The sequence below is a fragment of the Silene latifolia genome, chromosome 3 (assembly GCF_048544455.1).
Source record: "Silene latifolia isolate original U9 population chromosome 3, ASM4854445v1, whole genome shotgun sequence".
Classification (NCBI taxonomy): domain Eukaryota; kingdom Viridiplantae; phylum Streptophyta; class Magnoliopsida; order Caryophyllales; family Caryophyllaceae; genus Silene; species Silene latifolia.
In genome coordinates, this window is record NC_133528.1 from 87,503,385 (window position 1) to 87,524,747 (window position 21,363).

Consider the following 21,363-nt stretch of genomic DNA (forward strand, 5'->3'; position numbering starts at 1 on the left):
GCCCCGATAAAGAAGAAAAGGAAGACTAAGTCTGAGAAGGCTGACATGGTACCATTTATTCTATTATTTTCATTTAAGTTCAATTCACATGTTATTGTTGGGATAAAAATTGCTGACACATTACATTCTTGGCACGCAGCTTCTTGATTAATGGCATCCGTACTACTAAAGTTGAATTTGGAGGCAAGCTTTCGAAGAAGAAGTGAAGATGATGGAGGATGTCATTTATAAAGGGGGTAATAAGGTACAACATATTGGTCAAGAGGCCGCTACTACCTTGGCAATACATGAGAAGGAAGTATCAGTCAACGAGATTCAGAAAGATCAAGTACCTAATGCTTCTGAAGTTGTAACAACTAAAGCCGATCAGGTACCTAATACTTCCTTATTTTTCTTTTCTTTTTTTTTTGGGTAAGATCAGGGGGTGTGTTCCCTGCCAGCTCTAATGCTATAACTTCTGACATCGTGCCATTAGTTAATTTTATTAGGTAAATAATGGGTCTGAAAAGGAGATGCAACTTGAGAAGACGGTGATGGAAAAAAGATACATCCCCTTCAAGTCGGTTCCTGTTTTCGTAAGGTATGCATGAAGTGTTTAATTAGTTAAATTTATATGAATTCTATTAAATTTTGGGATATAATAATGTATGTGTATATTCTTCAGGCCGTAAACAAGAGGCCAGTTATTCTTGCTGACCCTAAAACCGTAAAACCATATGTGCGTGTTGGCCGGGGTCTTGTAGAAATACACACCAAATCAGCAGCGGAAACTGTAGTTCATGGAGAAAAACTTTTGCCGAATCATAGAAAAGTAGAGATAACTACAGTCTTTCCAGGCCATGAAAACTTTCAACCGCTGTCCCGATTCGTGACGACATTACCATTCGGGAGATGCGGTTGGAAGTTTCATCCAATGGTCTGAAACTCACATCTACTTGGCTCGGCCGTCTCCGCCTCAGCAGCCGAAAGCAGTTGGGGTTAGAAGAAATACCTTTATATCTATGTTACATTTTTAATTGTTGAATGTTTTTATATGTTAAATTTATATGTTATTTTTTTTTGTTGGGAACAAAAAAGCCGGCTTTGGCGAATAAGCCTAAGTCCACACACATGCCAACTACCTCATCGAGACAACAACTTGATGAGGTATTTAATTAACTTCTCCATTTTTATGAAAACCTCCCTTTAATTTTTTTTTTTTTTATGTATTTCTAAAAAGCATGGAAATTTTTTGTATGAAGGGAACAGAAAAGCCGGCTAAGGCGGATAAGCCTAAGTCCCCGGACATGCCAACTACCTCGTCCAGACAACAATTTGATGAGGTATTTAATTAACTTCTCCATTTTTTTAAAAACCTCGCTCCCTTTATTTATATTTTGTTTGTATTTATAAAAAGCATGGTAATTTTGTGTAGGGGACAAAAAAGACTGATAAGCCTAAGTCCCCAGTCATACCTGCTACTACTACCTCATCATTGAAAGAGCATGTTGATGAGGTATTTAGTTAAGTACGCTTTTATTTTTATTACTCCAACTAGGATATATTACCTTTGGATTTTTTATTATTTTAATTATCTACATGTGTAGGCTGGTGGTAGTAGCACAAAATCAAAGAATCATTATTTCCCCGACCTGAAAGAAGTTAGGAGTTTAAACTCCACACAATATACTGGGAAGGATTACATGCAAAAACTAAGAACGGTGACGATGAGGAAACTGCATGAGGAGGCTTGCCGTCGCATAGCCAACGAGCAATTGATAATTATTCCGCTCGAGGAGGATATTCTAGGGGTTGAGCGCGAAGCACTTATGTCATGGGATATGCTAGCCATTTGGGCTGGCCTAGACCAGATTGTTGTCCAACACCTATTTGTTTGGATGAAGTAAGTTTCTTAATAAATAATTTCATATTCTAATATTCTGACTACTAGATAGTGTTTTAAATACCGGAATTAATACCGTAATAATGTAAGATATTGAAATTGAGAGTGATCCCCGAGAAGAAGATTCCATTTGATCAATACGGATTCCTGTGCCCCTATGTTTTATCTTTATTTATTCCGGAATTCTCGTTCGAAGATCGGGTAGATTATATTGCTCAAAGAATTGGCGACAACCAAGAAGTGATTTTTGCCCCTTATAATGAAAAAGGGTAATAAACAAATTAATATTACGTTTCCCCCTACAATTGCATTTTCATAACTAATATATGTACTTGTTAATAATGATGATGTCTCTTGATGTAGGACTCATTGGGTGCTAGCAGCCATCATGCCGACAAAGAAGAAAGTTTTTTGGTTGGACTCTTTACATAATCAACCAAGCGAGACTTTTAAGCGCTTGATTAATAAGTTTAAAATACTGATTTATTTATAATAACATTAAGTTTCAATTTTTATTTATAGCAAAAAGCTCATTTTTACCCCTAAAAAAATGAGTTTCTGCCTCCTTTTTTTTTTTTTTTTTTTTTTTTTAAAAAAAAGGGCCTTTGAGAAGAGAAGAGCTAACGAGCAGGATCAACCCGCGAAAGATTCTGATGATGGCCCTGATTTTATTACGATAACAGGGGTACATGCTCAAATACAATACATTAAGTGCAAAAATCTGTGTTTAATACTAATACAATACCTAAAGTTCAAGATTCTGATGTGAGCCTTCTCTCGTCTGTTTGTTTTTATGTAATAATAGGCCCCTCGCCAGCCGGATAGCATACAATGTGGATACTACGTTTGTCGGTTCATGTTGGAGATTATTAGGCGAAGATATATCCTTATTCCAGAATAGGTTAGTAATTTAATAATGTGTTTATTACTTTTTTTAAACTAGAGCTGATGTTGTCTTGCTTGTTGCTATACCATGATGTTGCTATGCAGTATTTGATGTTGTTACAATAATGTCTTGTCTTTGTTTTTTCCGCAGTATGTAATCAACCCGTCACAAGAGATTCAGCAGTACTCAAGTTTAGATATAGACGAGGTAAGGAACATGTTGGGCAAATACGTCTTAGAAAATAGAAATGCATGATACTCAGAGTTTAGATCAGCTTATTAGTAAATTTTTTGTTGAAGTTAGGGAATGATTAGTTCATGTAAATTCAACTCCTTGTAAGTATATATATATATATATATATGATGCTGCTGTTGTGGTTGAATTGAATCTATTGAGTTCTGATGAACCCAGTTGTGATTTATCTTGGTCTTTGGTATATGGGTCTTTTGATATATGCAGGTATTTGAATGGCATGAAACAAATTTAATTTTTAAAAACATTAGGAGTTCGTAATAAAAACGGTTACTAAAAAAAACCGTTGTGAAGACCTTTCACAACGGTTACTAAAAAAAAACCGTTGTGAATACCTTTCACAAATACCGCGCATAATATTCAACAACAGGTTTTAAACGAAGAACCGTTGTTAAAAGTCTTCACAATTTTGGAGGGAAAGTTACAACAACGGGTTTTAAACTAAGAACCGTTGTTACTACAAAATTCAACAACGGGTATGTAGTATATACCCGTTGTTAAAAGTCTTCACAATTGTGGAGGGAAAGTTACAACAACGGTTATACATATGACAACCGTTGTTATATTATTCCCACCAAATTTTTGAAACACTTTCCACAACGGCTTACACGCAACAACAACGGCTTTTAACCGTGGTGAATACTTTCGACAACGGTTTAAGTAACAAACCTAACCGTTGTAAATACCTTTTACAACGGCCGCTTTAACAACGTCCGCTTTTTGTTTTTACAACGGTTTTTACCCATTGTTATAGCATGTATCTGTAGTAGTGATATGGCATAATATTTGATAAAAGCATATGCATTAGGTTGTATATATGTTAGTTGCATCATGGCATGTAGTTGAATGGTTAGAAATTTTTGTGAAAATGCCTATTTGGGAAGTTTGACAAGTGTATATAAGGCTCTTGTAGATAATTTTTCTCCTTGAGACTTTGTTTGCTAGAATACCATCAAGACACCCTAGGATGTGTCATACTAGTATATTTTGATCATGGACTAAGGCCTAGTCAAGAGTACCTTGTGGTGTGATAATTCCTTGGCTACCGTTTATTCCAAGGTCACCTTTGAAGCCATGCAACCGTTCTTACACTTCTATCATCATATTTTGTCAACAAAAAGGGAATGAGCACAAAAAGATCAAATTGAGTTCAAGTACCAAATCAAAATCAAAAAGTTTGAAAAAATGCATCAATGAAAAGAGGAGCAAAAATAGACTCCTATGCTTTAATAGAAGTACCCTTGCTACAATGGGGTTACTTTGAAAATGTTCAAAAAGAATGCAAAAGAAATTGCCAAGAATCAAAATGTCAAACATCAAAAATGGCAATGAAATGTTCTTAAAAGTCAAATACCACAAGAAATTGGGGGTAAACAAAACAAAAGCAAACTACCATTGTAAAACATAAACATATTGATCCCTTTTATCCATTGATGATCTCTTCTTTGTTGCATGGTGGAGAGGGGATGACCCTTCTTCTTGTCTAGGCAAGAGGGGGAATTCTGTGATCCTACAGTGTTTCTAACACCATAAGGAGCCTACTATTGACGAAAGCATTTAGCGATTGAGGATAAAAGTACCCTAGTTTGACACAAATTGGAGGTGATTTGTTGGTATCCTTTTAGACTTAGTAGCTTAGAGAAATGATATTTACAATGGAGTGTGCGCCCTTAGATTGCTTCCCCTTTAGATGATTTCCGCCACTTAGATGAGGAAAGTGTCTATTCTTTTGTAGATGCATCCATTACTTGTTTTGTATGCTTAATGCTTGGATGTATCGCCATTTTGGCAAGCCCCACCTTGCCTTGCAAGAAGGCACCCTACCTCATGGATGTCTTGTTGTGAGTTGAAGGGGCGGAGTGACACCCGCTAATTGTCTCACATCGGTTATATTATTAATACAGTTTAAATAAAGGTCTAGTTCTAGTCACCTCTTTACTCAAGACGAGTAAAGGTTCGGTTTGGGGATGTTTGATGTGACTCTTAATTGCGCACATTTAGTCCCCTAATTGAACCTATTTTGCATACTATTATAACATTTCATGGCCATTTTGTCCGTCAATTCCTTCCTATTTTGCTTTCCTAGTGCATTTTATATGTCTTATAGGAAAGTAGATAAAGAGGCGGAATTCCCGTCTCTCGCGCATATTTGGAAGCTTGTTGACGATCCTGGATAGACTAGTATGAAGAGGAGGCAAGAACGATGACCAAAGCAGTAAGAATAAAGAGTATACATAGTAGGCCTTTAAGCAAGAGGATGGACCCCAGTGCCAGGATCCGAGCGTCCTTGGCACGGGACGAGCGGATTGCACTGTCCTGATCCGAGCGGTTCCTACACGGGACGAGCGGATCTCCTTACAGACTAGCCGTGCACCAGTTGAGGTCGAGCGGATTGTGGTGGCAGTAGCAGCTTGATCTGCGCATTTCCCTCGGGACTTGCAATTCTCTATTCAACACTTAGCATTGTTATTTACGAATCTATCCTTGCTTAACTTAATGATGTGCCACTATATATACTCCATTTGTAATAATCAAGGGAATTAAGTTCCCTTAGGAGAGAAAAAGCCCTCTTAGAGGAGGCAAACCTTCCTTAGATTAGATTAAAAGTAGATTAGAATAGATTAATCTCAATCATTCCACAAAATTCCACATTAATCTTTCCTTAATTATTGTTCAAGCTTTATTATTGGGCAATTGAATATTATTGGGTTATTATTGGAGAATTGACAACTCTTCATCAATCAATCAAGTTTTCTTCTATTATTCTTTCCTTTCCATTTATTCATCTTAAGTTTGATATAATTCCTTTACTCTTTACTCTTTATTGTTTATTTCCTCATTCTCTTATCATGTTTATACTTGTTGTGATGATTGACACCATTAATGACATATTTTCTATGATAATGAGTGTGTAGTTACTTAACTAGGATTAATGGGGGATTAGGAGAGTTAATCATGGGACAAGTTTATGCTTAATGAGTTCATTTGTATGCTTGCTTATTGTTCCTCAACTTATGCACATATCATGTTTGATGAAATGCTTGATTGACAACCTAGCATGTTTCTCTTATCTTTTCAATGAGGCTTGTAAGATATAAACCAACTCAAGCCTTATTAGACCATGCATATTGTTGAGTAGGGAAAACCCCAATCGACTTGTAGGTGTTGTACAGTCGCAAATGACTCGGCTCCGAGATGTAAGTTTCCCTAGGATTTGGTTTATCATGTATGTTGTTTAATTGGAAGAATTAAGTCAACTTGTAGGTGTTGTACAGTCACAAATGACTCGGCTCCGGGACCCAAATCTTCTTATGAATTATATGACATGAACTAACTTATTTCCAACAATAATAAATTGCTTGCATCTATATAACTCATATATGCTATCTTACCATGATTCCCTCATGAACCCATGACATCCTAGTATTCTTTATTGTTTATTTCTCCTAATCTATTGCTTGTTTTATTCCTTCACTTCCATTAGTTTAGATTACTCACCAACTCCAACCCAAATCAATTGTGACACTAGCATAAATTGAGATAGATAGACATAGAACCCAAAGCACACCGTCCCGTGGATTGACCTCGACTTAACCACTAACTAGTTGTTTGTTGAGAAATATAAATGTGTTTGATGGAGTGAACAACGACTCGCTCACCATCAATCGTATATGATGAGTCACATATATATACATTATGTATCCCCTTGGTTTCTTTTGGTATGGTTTTCGTTCTAAATTAAGTCATTTGTGTGTCAGTTACATTAGAATGTCGTTACTTCCGCTATTTGGTGTTTAATACAGGAATGGCGCATTTGTGGAGCAAAAGAATGAAATGGAGCACCACGGAGTTGGCATAAAGAAATACATGAAGCATGGCATGGAAATCTAGAGGAATAAAGGAAAGAAGTGAAGAAGGCTACACGAATAAAAGAGCTGAAAAGAGAGGATCCTCGGTCAAGTTGGCGAACACTCGATCGAGTGGGTGTATACTCGATCGAGTGCACTTGCAGTTGATCGAGAATCATACGTGCTAAGACTTTCTGCGTAATTTCCTAAAGTCAGTTTATGTTTTATATAAATACCCAATTCATGCCCTATTGTATTGTTACGACTTATTTTACCTAGTTAGCCTACATTACATCAAAAACTCTCTTAGAATTCTTTAGATTTAGTTTATTTACCCATTGCTTCCGGATCTACATACTTTAATTACAGTATTCATTAATCTTTCTTTAGTTATTGTTAATTCAATTATTTCTAAGTTACACAATTAATTCATTGTTCATCTTATTTATGTTTTAATTATGTTTGCCATCAATATTATTGTTGTTGTAATTACAAGTATGTGTAGCTAAACTCCTAATCAAGGGTAAAGGGGATCTAGGATCATGTTAGAAGGGGGTAATTAATACATTAAGTGTTAAATTTCTTTTGGTTGTTGTTCAGTTATGGTTTTGAATCTAATTGATTAATTACTGATCATAGTTGATTAATTAGTCTTGCAAATCAGGATTATCACCGACCGGGTTAAGACAAATATAGGCTGCGATAACTGAATATTTAACTTAATGATAGAGACCGCTTGTTAAATTTATATATAATGGGCATATTAGAATCGACTGATCATATGACCAAAAACAACCCAACTGCTCTGTTAATTAATTAAATCTCAGCTCCGGATAACTGACCTAGTGAACCCAATCCCTAGACCTTTTAATCTTATCGAATTCGTTATTTATTTATTTTGCAATTAGTTTTAGCAAACCAATCAAATCCTTCATGAAAACTGTTAGCTTAAGACAGACTTAGATAATATAAATCTAGAACATTAACTCCTCTCTGTGGATTCGACCCTTCTTACTGCTAGCTATCTGTTAGTAGTAATTTAGGATTATTTTGATATAGGTGATACAACTCTATCCTTATCAAATTTGGCGCCGTTGACCTTAAACAACTTTATCCTTATCAAAATGGCCAGCTCAATAGTGTTCAAGTTATTGGACTCTTTTGGCCAAAAATAGTGTTTGCGACCAAATGGAGCCAATAATGAAGGGGTGGAAGGTGGACAAACTGACCCCTTTTACGACCATCAAAGTTATCAGAAATTGCACCCCAAAGAAGGTGGCTCAACTTCCTAGGAGCCTTAGTGCTCCCGTCACTAGTGAGCCCAATATGGGCACCAAACATAGCCAAAGTACAGTTAAACTCTGGGTTAAACAATCGAAACCGGATACACTGTCCAAGCGGGTTAGCATCATGATTACCCCCAAAGAAGTTGAAACTGCTAAAGAATTCTAGAGTCGGGATAAGGTATGTATGTTCGCGCATAGTGACTAAACCCTTCGTCCCAATACCATTTAATAAGTCAAGAAGAGGTCCTAGAAACCCCCAAAGTAGTAAGACTGTCACGGTCAAAACAACGAGTCGGTGTAATGTGAAAAGCAGGTAGTTTTAAAAAGGGGTTCACTGATCAACAGAAGATAATGCTACCTCGGGATAGTCAAGTAAACTATCCATATTTTCGCGTGTTGCTAAGGCGGATTCCGGATTTTTTGGAACGGAACCACTAGCCACGTCCTCCGTCTGAACCATCATAGTGGCAACGCGAAGACGAACCAATTACTCTCCTTCTCTTGCCTCCTTCCATTGGTGAACCTATCACACAAGTAAATAACAAATTAGCAATTAAAATAAAAACCACCAAATCGATTTAGAACTGTAACCCTAATATTAAAATCATGGATGAATCAATTGAAAAACATGGGTTACTAAAGATTAGAAGAGGGATTATTACTTTGTGAATTAAAATGAAGAAATTAAGGATGAAATTGCAAGTTTGATTGATGAAGAATGTCGAAAAAGAGTAGAGAGGAAATAGGGGTTTTCTTATTCTTGTGTCGTATCATTTTTTTTTAATTAAGTACAAGAATAATGAAATAAGAACAAACTCCCCTTTCTTAGTTGCTCCGTCTGGTCTCAAATTTAGTCGATCGACTAACAATCATGTGGATCGACTAATTTCAAAATTGCCCTTTTTCAATTTAGTCGATCGACTAAAGTTCCAGTCATTCGACTTGTTCCAGTTTTCCACAATTCAGCTTTAGTCGATGGACAAAAACTTTAGTCGATCGACTTCTTTTTCCCGTGTATTCAGCGTGAATCCATCCTTTTTTGTGCATAGATTCGCCAATGACATTCACTTTTCCAATGCATCTGAAAATTACACACACAACTCCCAACAAATAACAAAACACAGAACCTAAAAATTTCAAAAGCAAACGGAAATAAATCCTAATTAAAATGTAAGTAAATCAAGTAAATAAGTAAACTAAAATGACTTTTTCTATATTACAAAACGTATACAATCTGGATTGCGTTCCGGTCAGAGTTTATCCCTAACTTCACAAAGTTTCTTCCATGCCCAGCTTGCATAAATATGAGGTTTATAAAACCACCAGTCCCTCCCCTTTATATAAACAGCATGGACCCATTTCACCCAAAGATGGTCCTTCTTTCCAATAATCCACAAAATATATTTCCCCATTGCGACAATATTCCACATACCAGCATTATTGATTCCAAGACCACCATATTTTTTAAGCATAAAAACCCTATCCCAGGCCACAGCTGGAGATTTATCATAGTGCTCACTACCTTGTTATAAAAAAAATCCACACACTGCTTCAATGTTCTTAATAATAGTCTTTGGAATGACAAAAATCCTAGGCCAATAATTGTGTAGGAGACTAAGAACAGACTTCACCAGAACCATCCTGCCCCATAAGACAGCATCATGGACCCAAGAGCTCTTATCCTCTCTACCACTCTATCCGCCAACACTGCCCAGTCCAACACAGATAACTTCTTAGCTGAAACAGGTACCCCCAAGTGCCTGAATAGTAACTTGGCAGGCATCATACCTGTAATATTCGGAATCAACCCCTTTCTTATCTCATCCACCCCATTCATATATATATTCGACTTAGTCACATTCATCTGTAGTATAGTAGTGTGTAAGAATTGATCAAATGCAGATAATTGGAGAGCTACAGACCTCACATCCCCATGACAGAACAACAACAAATCATCATCAAAGCACAAGTGAGTCAGCTTAATCCTCCTACATAGTGAGTGATACTTAAAACCTTTTCTCTCCTGAGCCATCACCATCAATTTGCTAAGATAGTCCATACAAAGGGTAAAAAGAAAATGAGATATAGGATCTTCTTGCCTCAATCCTCTCTTCCCTTTGAAATGTCCAAAAACATCACCATTAAGAGAGATAGAGAAAGGAGTAGTAATACACTCTATCACCCTCTCAATAAACACACTAGAGAAACCAAGGGTAGTCATCATTCCCCTAACAAATTCCCATTATACAGTATCATAAGCTTTTTTTAAGTGAATTTCATCATCACCATAGGAGAACAATTCCTCCTGTTATACAATTTGACCAAATCCTGACATATCAAAATATTCTCCACTATGTCTCTTCCTTTAACAAAAGCACTCTGACTTTCACTCACCAACTCAGGCAACACACAACTCAACCAATTACATATCAACTTAGTAATGCATTTGTAAACTACATTACAACATGTAATAGGTCTGGACCGGGTCACCAAACGGGGCATATCAACTTTGGGTATTAATGTAAGAATAGTATGGTTCACCTGTTTCAACAATCTTCCATGTTCAAAAACATCCATCACAGCATTAACTACTGCCCCACCAGTCACCTCCCAAGTATCCTTGAAGAATTTACTAGAAAAATCATCAGGTCCAGCTGCTTTAGTTCCAAGAATAGAAAACATAACAGGCTTGATTTCAGCAGGGGTAACATGTTTAAGCAAGATAGCATTATGTGCATTCTCTAATAGTCTTCCTTTATGGACCACTTGAATATCCGCATGTTGTACCTCCTTAGAAGACCCCAACAACTCCAAATAATATCTTTCAAATGCCTTATTAACAGCATCAGGCTCCTCATGAAGCACACCCTTACTATTAGAAATTTGAAACACCTTATTAACAGATCTTCTTCTTTTGTTTAAAGCATGAAAAAAAAATGTGTTGTCATCACTGTAATATCCCGTAAATTTGAAGACCTTTATTATATTTTAAAAGTAATATTTTAATCTATTTTAATTTTATATTAATTTATTTGAAATAAAATTTATTTGATAAAATATAATCTTATTTTATTTTGAAGAAATGTAATTATTTTTGATAGTTTAGAAATGTTTAAAAGTGATTTAAACTATATTTAAACCTTTTCCCTTGATAAAATAGATTTCGGATAAAAATCGTAAAATTGGGATTTTCCCATTTCTTACGGTCGTTGGGTAAACGAGTTTGGATATTGGGCATATGAGTACTTAATCTTTTAGTAAAATCGTGTTTAAGAACTTTAATTTTCTCGGAAATCGTGTTCGACGAATATTTCTAATTTCCGTCGAAACGAACCAAAACGTAAACAATTGAAACTCACCCAAACACCCTACCCCAAACCATGCACCCTCCATCCTCCATGGGTCTCCTCTTCATCTTTCATTTCCTCAATTCTCATTCTATCACTTCCTTCTTCCAAACACCAAATTCATCTCAAAAATCCTCCTTACAATCCCTAAATCCACCATAACTTCTTCATTTCTCCACCAAATCGCATAAAAATTATATATTCGAAATCCTCTCTTCAATCCTCACCTACTAGTAAGCTTTATTTTCATTTCCCCTAATTTTTGTTTAAGGCTCATCTTTTAGGGTTTTCGAATTTAAGCTTAATAATTGTGTTTTTGTTGTTCTTATAGGTGAAGAATATGAAGATGAGTTAGGAGACTCATATATTGTAGAAGATGATGCATAATTTTGGGTTTTAGAAGCTTTCTCAAGTTATTACTTGTCTCTTTGCTAGCTTAAGGTAACTATTCCGAGTTACTCGACGAATTAATGTCACATTAGTAGTTGTATTTGTTGTTTGTTGTTGTTTGTTGTTGTTTGAGACGATCTTGTTGATGAATGAATGAATGGAGTAAGATGAGTATGCTTATGTTTAATTTATGTTACCCATTTGTATATTATTGTTTGGAATAAATTTGGATGAGGAATTATGTGTTGTGACAAGTCCGCGTGTTGGCTGGAATGCTTCAGTACCGGACCGAGACGGTTTCCAATATTTCCAAAAATATGACAGATTGAACGGCATCGAAAAATTAGGTGGTTTAGCCACTTGAATCACTCAATTCGGAGTCCGTATGAGTAAATGGCGTCGTTTTATCGATTAAAATTTATAGAAAAGTTTACCCTTGTGTGAGACGGTTATTTATGCTATTTTATTATGCGAGAATTTTGTGGAATTAGTTATTTTGTAAGTTGGAATGTTTTTCTTTATGTTGATAGTGTTCACATGATAGAAATTGGAAATAGCATGAGAATGATATTGTGATGAATTTTGTGATTTGGGCCAAAGTAGGCCAAGACTCTGAGCCGGGCCAGATTGACCGAACGGGTTTGGTCAAACTAGGTTTAAACCGGTCAGCCTCGATTTGACCGATGACCCGTCGCGGGACTCGGGTCGAGGGTTTGTCTTTGAGGTGAGATTGGTTGTTATTGGATGTTATATGTTATGCCTTGATATTTGTAATTATCATTTCACATGTTGGTTGTTGGATGCTTTGGATGCCTTATGCTTGAGTCTTGTTGCCTCTTTGATATTTTAGCTTGTTCTCATGGATTATGGTACTGTTGGTTAGCTGGAATTTGGATTATTATTGATATTGGAGATATTGTTGGATTGTCAGCTGAATATGCTCTTGCGTAGTCTTTCATATGCTAGGGTGTGTATGATCATTTGTGTGTGTGCAAGTTTGGACTCTTTGCCCCTCTTATGGTTAATTGGGTGTCCTACTTGTCTTGTGTGGTGTGGGCTAAAGTATTCAAGCTGGGACTGGGTCCGAGGTGAGTATTTCGGCCTTCGTCATAGATAGGCCCTTATAGTCTTTGACGAGTGTATGTTCACAGCTTAATAGCCTTTGTGTCTTAGCTTGGTGGGCTTATATCCAAGTTAGGGCATGACCTCCTGACGTACTCTTAGAAGTATGTGGTCAGCTTAAGTACTAGCCAACCCTTTGGTGGACTCCTTAGGGGTACTCATGTGTGTGATCATGGGTCTTGGATGCGGTACTTTCCGCATGTCGCTAGGTCTGCGCGGGTTTAGGACTAGGGTGTTTACCTTACCTCGTGGTATAGACTCGAGTTCTGAGTGACTATTGACCTGTACTAGGAACTTATGCCCTGTCTCTAGATATATTGTTCTTTCTTGTTTGATGATTCTATGAATCATAGAAGGTGAGATGCAAGCCGGCTATGGTTGATAGAGTTTGGATTCCTGGATGTTATGTGATTCACATGATAGTGTAGTATGAGTCGGTCTAGTATTCATATGCTAGGACTATGTGTTGTTATATTGTTGTTCACATGATGAGTACGATTGTCTAGCATCTATATGCTAAGGCTATGTGTTATTCATATTCATATTCTTATGTTTACATGTTATATTAATTATGACATTTCGTGGCTGGGAGAACTCGGAGTTACTCCCCACTGACTGTGGCTTTCGTATTTGTATAAAATGCGATTGACAGGTAGGTGATGCATATATGGGGTACATGGACGAGCTAGCGAGCAAAGTAACCTTGGGTCCTAGATTGGCTTTATTTTATTGTGACCCTTAAACACTTTTTATGTTATATACCTTTTAGGGACATATGTCTCCCTTTATCATATTTGGGTTGTATAACTTTGTTTCGCGACTTTAGCGATGTTTTATTATGAGATTTATTTTAGACCTTGCATGTTTGACACCTTCCCATTTGGATACTTTTATATAACAGTTCGGGTTGTAAAAATTACAGGTTTTTACCCAAATGAACCTATTACAAACATATCCATGCAGTTTTATTCTAGAATTACGTGTTTATTTTTCCGCAATGAATGAGGGTGTCACAGTTGGTATCAGAGCATATTTGCTCCCGACGCACGTTTGTGCACCCCCAATATAAATAACTTGACCTTAAAATAATAAACTTGAGAGATGGGTAGGATGGGTAGACTTAGGACCTTATGTTGTAGTCTTTGTGTGTTTGCTCTTTGTTAGGTTCTAACATGTTTGTTGATTGCCATGTAATATTTGTTGTGCCTTGTATCAATAACCGTAAACCTATCAACGTGAAGACCAAGATTTGGTGCCTATTGCCGAGGACTGAAGATTTGTTTACCTTTGAAGAATGCTTCTACTTCCTCGAAGATATTTCTCATTATTTGTGTACCTTGTCTAATTCTTTATCTCTGGTGCTTATTCTCCTTCTAAACTCTCTTTTCTCTTTCCTTGAAAGTTACTCTTGTACCCTCCTAACTTGTCCTTTGTTCCTTGCTTATCCTACCTTAACGCCTTTTTGATAGTACTCTTTCTTTTGAGGAACGTTGACCTTGGTTTGGAAAATTCGACTTTTGAGGAGATTGTTTGTGGTTAACCCCTAACCCTGGTTTTAAGAGGTTGTGATGTTGGAAAGACTTAGGTGGAATTGAGTGGTGGAATCGAAGGTGTAAGATTGAGAGAGTAAGAAAGTTGAATTTACGATTGGCTTTCGTAATCACTTTGGATAAGAGGGTTTTATAAGGTATATGTTACCATATGAGAAATACTAATTTTGGGATTATTAGTCGGTCTAAGTGAGTGATCTTAATTACTACTTGGGGTATGGAATGAGAGTGAGACTAAGCTACATGGTTGGAAAATCTTAGCACTTGTTTTAGTAACTAGAAAGGATAATGGTAGGGTTGACGCCAATTGTTAAGTTGAAGGACATAGTTTTAATTTATGGTGTTAGAATGTGGGAATTTAGAGATTGGAATTAGGACCCTTGATTGAGGATTTTACTATTTTGAGAAACCCATGGTTGACACTAGTTGGATATGAGTATAGCTTTGTTGGAACTTTGACCTTGACCTTGTGGAAGTTGTTTGTGGATGTTTGAGGATTTGGAGTGGTGAAATCACACTTATAGTGGAGTACCCTGTTTCAGGGAATAGATTAGGATGAAGTAACATGAGCGTTTTGAGGAAATCCTTGGGAGTGATGTGGTTATAAGTTTTATTGCTAAGGAGTTTTCGGGACCGCTTAGGTTGATGTTGTTGTTTGAGATTTGAGTACCTGGCGTTTCCTTGTTGTCTAATTTCCTTTCTTCTTTGACCATAAGCGTTACCATTCATACCTCCTTTCCTCGCTTCATCTTGCTCATGATCTTGAATTTGCCGCCGTGGTACATGCCTTGAAGACATGGAGGCATTACCTTATTGGGGTTCATTGCCGCATTTATACCGATCATAAGAGTTCGAGGTGTATCTTTACCCAGAAAGAATTGAATATGAGGCAAAGAAGATGGCTAGAGTTGGCGAATGATTATGATGCCGAGTTGATTTACCATGAAGGGAAAGCAAATGTGGTGGCCGATGCTTTGAGTAGGAAGACTAGTCACTCTTTGAGCACTATCCGTGTGTTACCTGATGAAGTTACCACGGAATTTCAAAAGTTAGGGATAAGCCCTTTTGGGAAGGGCTTTGACTATCTTAGTGCCTTGAGTGCAGAACCCGACTTTTACCGTGAGATCCGTACGTGCCTACCTGAGGATGCTACTTTCAAGTCCATTCAAGCAAAAATCCAACTTGGGCAAGCTAAGGATTGTGTGGTGGATAGTGATGGATACCTTCGTTACCAAGGTAGGATGTATGTTCCGAGAGTAGCCGAGTTGAGGAAGAAGATCCTTGATGAAGCTCACCTTTCTCCTTACTCTATTCATCCTGGTGGTGACAAGATGTATAAGGACTTGAGATCACAGTTTTGGTGGCCTAGGATAAAGATTGATGTCCTAGAATATGTTAGCAAGTGTCTTACCTGTCAGAAAGTGAAGATTGAGCATCAGAAACCCGGAGGTTTGCTACAACCTTTGGATGTTCCCCTTTGGAAATGGGAGTCCATTTCCATGGACTTTGTGATGGCTTTACCTAAGACTGCGAGTGGAAAAGATGTTGTTTGGGCGGTTGTGGATCGATTGACCAAGTGTGCTAGATTTATACCTATCAAGGAGACATGGAACTTAGTTGTCCTAGCCGAGGCCTATGTGAGGGAGATAGTATGCTACCATGGAGTGCCTAAGGATATAGTTTCAGATCGTGACCCTAGATTCTGTTCCCATTTACGGATCGCTTTGCAAGAAGCCATGGGTAGTAAGCTACCGATGAGTACCGCTTTTCATGCCGCTACGGATGGGCGGATCGAGAGGACTATCCGGACTTTAGAGGACCTCCTCCGTGCTTGTGCTTTAGACTTCCACACTTCTTGGAAGAAGTGCTTACCTCTTGTCGAATTCTCCTACAACAATATCTATCATTCCTCTATCAAGATGTCACCTTATGAAGCTTTGTACGGTAGGAAGTGCCGTAGTCCTATTTGTTGGGATCAAGTCCAAGATGCTCATGTGTTGGGACCCGATTTGGTGATTGAGACCATCAATCGGTTCGATCATTCGAGAGCGTATGAAAGCCGCTCAAGACCGACAGAAATCTTATGCCGATGTCCGTCGTCGATTACTTGCCTTTGAGGTTGATGATCGAGTGTTCCTTAAGGTATCACCTATGAAAGGGGTGAAACGGTTTGGTGTGAAAGGAAAGCTGAGTCCCAAATACATTGGACCTTTCCGTGTGCTTGAGAAGATTGGTCCCGTTGCTTACCGTTTAGAGTTGCCCCCGAATTTGAGCAAGGTTCATGATGTCTTCCATGTATCTCAATTGAGGAAGTACATTAGTGATCCGAGCCATGTTATTCAAGAAGAAATCCCAGATTTGGAACCCAACTTGGCTTTGGAAGAAAGGTCGGTCCGAATCCTCGAAAGGACAAACAAGCAACTTAGAAACAAAGTGGTGCCCCTAGTTCATATACTTTGGCGTTGTGGAAATGTCGAAGAAGAAACTTGGGAGCCTGAATCCTCTATGTTAGCTAAATATCCCGAACTTTTCTCATGAGGTAATCCTCTTTCCTTTATCTAATTCTTGTGAGTTTTAGCTATCCTTTCGAGTGTTCCTCTCCTTCTCTTAAATACCCTCCGCGTTAGTAGTCCTTGCTTAGTTGTTTAAAAGTCGTAGTTAGAGTTTGGTCATAGCTAGTGGAGTTATTATCCTTTTTATAGAGTTTCGAACTAAAGATTTTTGAAAATGTTTTACTGTTTTCCACTGGTTTTAACGTCAATGAGTGGTAAAGCTCGTTATTGAAGACGTCCGATAATTGGTTTTCTCATTTGTTGGTGTAAAAATATATATTTTTATGTCTTTGATTTGGAATGTTGATGTTCTTGAACAGTGACGAGGATTTTCCGTTCCATTGAAAAGACACTTATACTTCATACGTCCATATTTTGAAGATTTTGTTTACTTGATTTTAAGGAGATAGACCTACATATATACAATGTTCCTTCTTCTAAGTTTCGGGGACGAAACTTCTTAAAAGGAGGGATGATTGTAACATCCCGTAAATTTGAAGACCTTTATTATATTTTAAAAGTAATATTTTAATCTATTTTAATTTTATATTAATTTATTTGAAATAAAATTTATTTGATAAAATATAATCTTATTTTATTTTGAAGAAATGTAATTATTTTTGATAGTTTAGAAATGTTTAAAAGTGATTTAAACTATATTTAAACCTTTTCCCTTGATAAAATAGATTTCGGATAAAAATCGTAAAATTGGGATTTTCCCATTTCTTACGGTCGTTGGGTAAACGAGTTTGGATATTGGGCATATGAGTACTTAATCTTTTAGTAAAATCGTGTTTAAGAACTTTAATTTTCTCGGAAATCGTGTTCGACGAATATTTCTAATTTCCGTCGAAACGAACCAAAACGTAAACAATTGAAACTCACCCAAACACCCTACCCCAAACCATGCACCCTCCATCCTCCATGGGTCTCCTCTTCATCTTTCATTTCCTCAATTCTCATTCTATCACTTCCTTCTTCCAAACACCAAATTCATCTCAAAATAACCTCCTTACAATCCCTAAATCCACCATAACTTCTTCATTTCTCCACCAAATCGCATAAAAATTATATATTCTAAATCCTCTCTTCAATCCTCACCTACTAGTAAGCTTTATTTTCATTTCCCCTAATTTTTGTTTAAGGCTCATCTTTTAGGGTTTTCGAATTTAAGCTTAATAATTGTGTTTTTGTTGTTCTTATAGGTGAAGAATATGAAGATGAGTTAGGAGACTCATATATTGTAGAAGATGATGCATAATTTTGGGTTTTAGAAGCTTTCTCAAGTTATTACTTGTCTCTTTGCTAGCTTAAGGTAACTATTCCGAGTTACTCGACGAATTAATGTCACATTAGTAGTTGTATTTGTTGTTTGTTGTTGTTTGTTGTTGTTTGAGACGATCTTGTTGATAAATGAATGAATGGAGTAAGATGAGTATGCTTATGTTTAATTTATGTTACCCATTTGTATATTATTGTTTGGAATAAATTTGGATGAGGAATTATGTGTTGTGACAAGTCCGCGTGTTGGCTGGAACGCTTCAGTACCGGACCGAGACGGTTTCCAATATTTCCAAAAATATGACAGATTGAACGGCATCGAAAAATTAGGTGGTTTAGCCACTTGAATCACTCAATTCGAAGTCCGTATGAGTAAATGGCGTCGTTTTATCGATTAAAATTTATAGAAAAGTTTACCCTTGTGTGAGACGGTTATTTATGCTATTTTATTATGCGAGAATTTTGTGGAATTAGTTATTTTGTAAGTTGGAATGTTTTTCTTTATGTTGATAGTGTTCACATGATAGAAATTGGAAATAGCATGAGAATGATATTGTGATGAATTTTGTGATTTGGGCCAAAGTAGGCCAAGACTCGAGAGGGCAGATTGACCGAACGGGTTTGGTCAAACTAGGTTTAAACCGGTCAGCCTCGATTTGACCGATGACCCGTCGCGGGACTCGGGTCGAGGGTTTGTCTTTGAGGTGAGATTGGTTGTTATTGGATGTTATATGTTATGCCTTGATATTTGTAATTATCATTTCACATGTTGGTTGTTGGATGCTTTGGATGCCTTATGCTTGAGTCTTGTTGCCTCTTTGATATTTTAGCTTGTTCTCATGGATTATGGGTCTTGTTGGTTAGTTGGAATTTGGATTATTATTGATATTGGAGATATTGTTGGATTGTCAGCTGAATATGCTCTTGCGTAGTCTTTCATATGCTAGGGTGTGTATGATCATTTGTGTGTGTGCAAGTTTGGACTCTTTGCCCCTCTTATGGTTAATTGGGTGTCCTACTTGTCTTGTGTGGTGTGGGCTAAAGTATTCAAGCTGGGACTGGGTCCGAGGTGAGTATTTCGGCCTTCGTCATAGATAGGCCCTTATAGTCTTTGACGAGTGTATGTTCACAGCTTAATAGCCTTTGTGTCTTAGCTTGGTGGGCTTATATCCAAGTTAGGGCATGACCTCCTGACGTACTCTTAGAAGTATGTGGTCAGCTTAAGTACTAGCCAACCCTTTGGTGGACTCCTTAGGGGTACTCATGTGTGTGATCATGGGTCTTGGATGCGGTACTTTCCGCATGTCGCTAGGTCTGCGCAGGTTTAGGACTAGGGTGTTTACCTTACCTCGTGGTATAGACTCGAGTTACAGAGTGACTATTGACTGTACTAGGAACTTATGCCTGTCTCTAGATATATTGTTCTTTCTTGTTTGATGATTCTATGAATCATAGAAGGTGAGATGCAAGCCGGCTATGGTTGATAGAGTTTGGATTCCTGGATGTTATGTGATTCACATGATAGTGTAGTATGAGTCGGTCTAGTATTCATATGCTAGGACTATGTGTTGTTATATTGTTGTTCACATGATGAGTACGATTGTCTAGCATCTATATGCTAAGGCTATGTGTTATTCATATTCATATTCTTATGTTTACATGTTATATTAATTATGACATTTCGTGGCTGGGAGAACTCGGAGTTACTCCCCCACCGACCGTGGCTTTCGTATTTGTATAAAATGCGATTGTGTGTAGGTGATGCATATATGGGGTACATGGACGAGCTAGCGAGCAAAGTAACCTTGGGTCCTAGATTGGCTTTATTTTATTGTGACCCTTAAACACTTTTTATGTTATATACCTTTTAGGGACATATGTCTCCCTTTATCATATTTGGGTTGTATAACTTTGTTTCGCGACTTTAGCGATGTTTTATTATGAGATTTATTTTAGACCTTGCATGTTTGACACCTTCCCATTTGGATACTTTTATAACAGGTTCAGGTTGTAAAAATTACAGGTTTTTACCCAAATGAACCTATTACAAACATATCCATGCAGTTTTATTCTAGAATTACGTGTTTATTTTTCCGCAATGAATGAGGGTGTCACAGTTGGTATCGAGCATATTTGCTCCCGACGCACGTTTGTGCACCCCCAATATAAATAACTTGACCTTAAAATAATAAACTTGAGAGATGGGTAGGATGGGTAGACTTAGGACCTTATGTTGTAGTCTTTGTGTGTTTGCTCTTTGTTAGGTTCTAACATGTTTGTTGATTGCCATGTAATATTTGTTGTGCCTTGTATCAATAACCGTAAACCTATCAACGTGAAGACCAAGATTTGGTGCCTATTGCCGAGGACTGAAGATTTGTTTACCTTTGAAGAATGCTTCTACTTCCTCGAAGATATTTCTCATTATTTGTGTACCTTGTCTAATTCTTTATCTCTGGTGCTTATTCTCCTTCTAAACTCTCTTTTCTCTTTCCTTGAAAGTTACTCTTGTACCCTCCTAACTTGTCCTTTGTTCCTTGCTTATCCTACCTTAACGCCTTTTTGATAGTACTCTTTCTTTTGAGGAACGTTGACCTTGGTTTGGAAAATTCGACTTTTGAGGAGATTGTTTGTGGTTAACCCCTAACCCTGGTTTTAAGAGGTTGTGATGTTGGAAAGACTTAGGTGGAATTGAGTGGTGGAATCGAAGGTGTAAGATTGAGAGAGTAAGAAAGTTGAATTTACGATTGGCTTTCGTAATCACTTTGGATAAGAGGGTTTTATAAGGTATATGTTACCATATGAGAAATACTAATTTTGGGATTATTAGTCGGTCTAAGTGAGTGATCTTAATTACTACTTGGGGTATGGAATGAGAGTGAGACTAAGCTACATGGTTGGAAAATCTTAGCACTTGTTTTAGTAACTAGAAAGGATAATGGTAGGGTTGACGCCAATTGTTAAGTT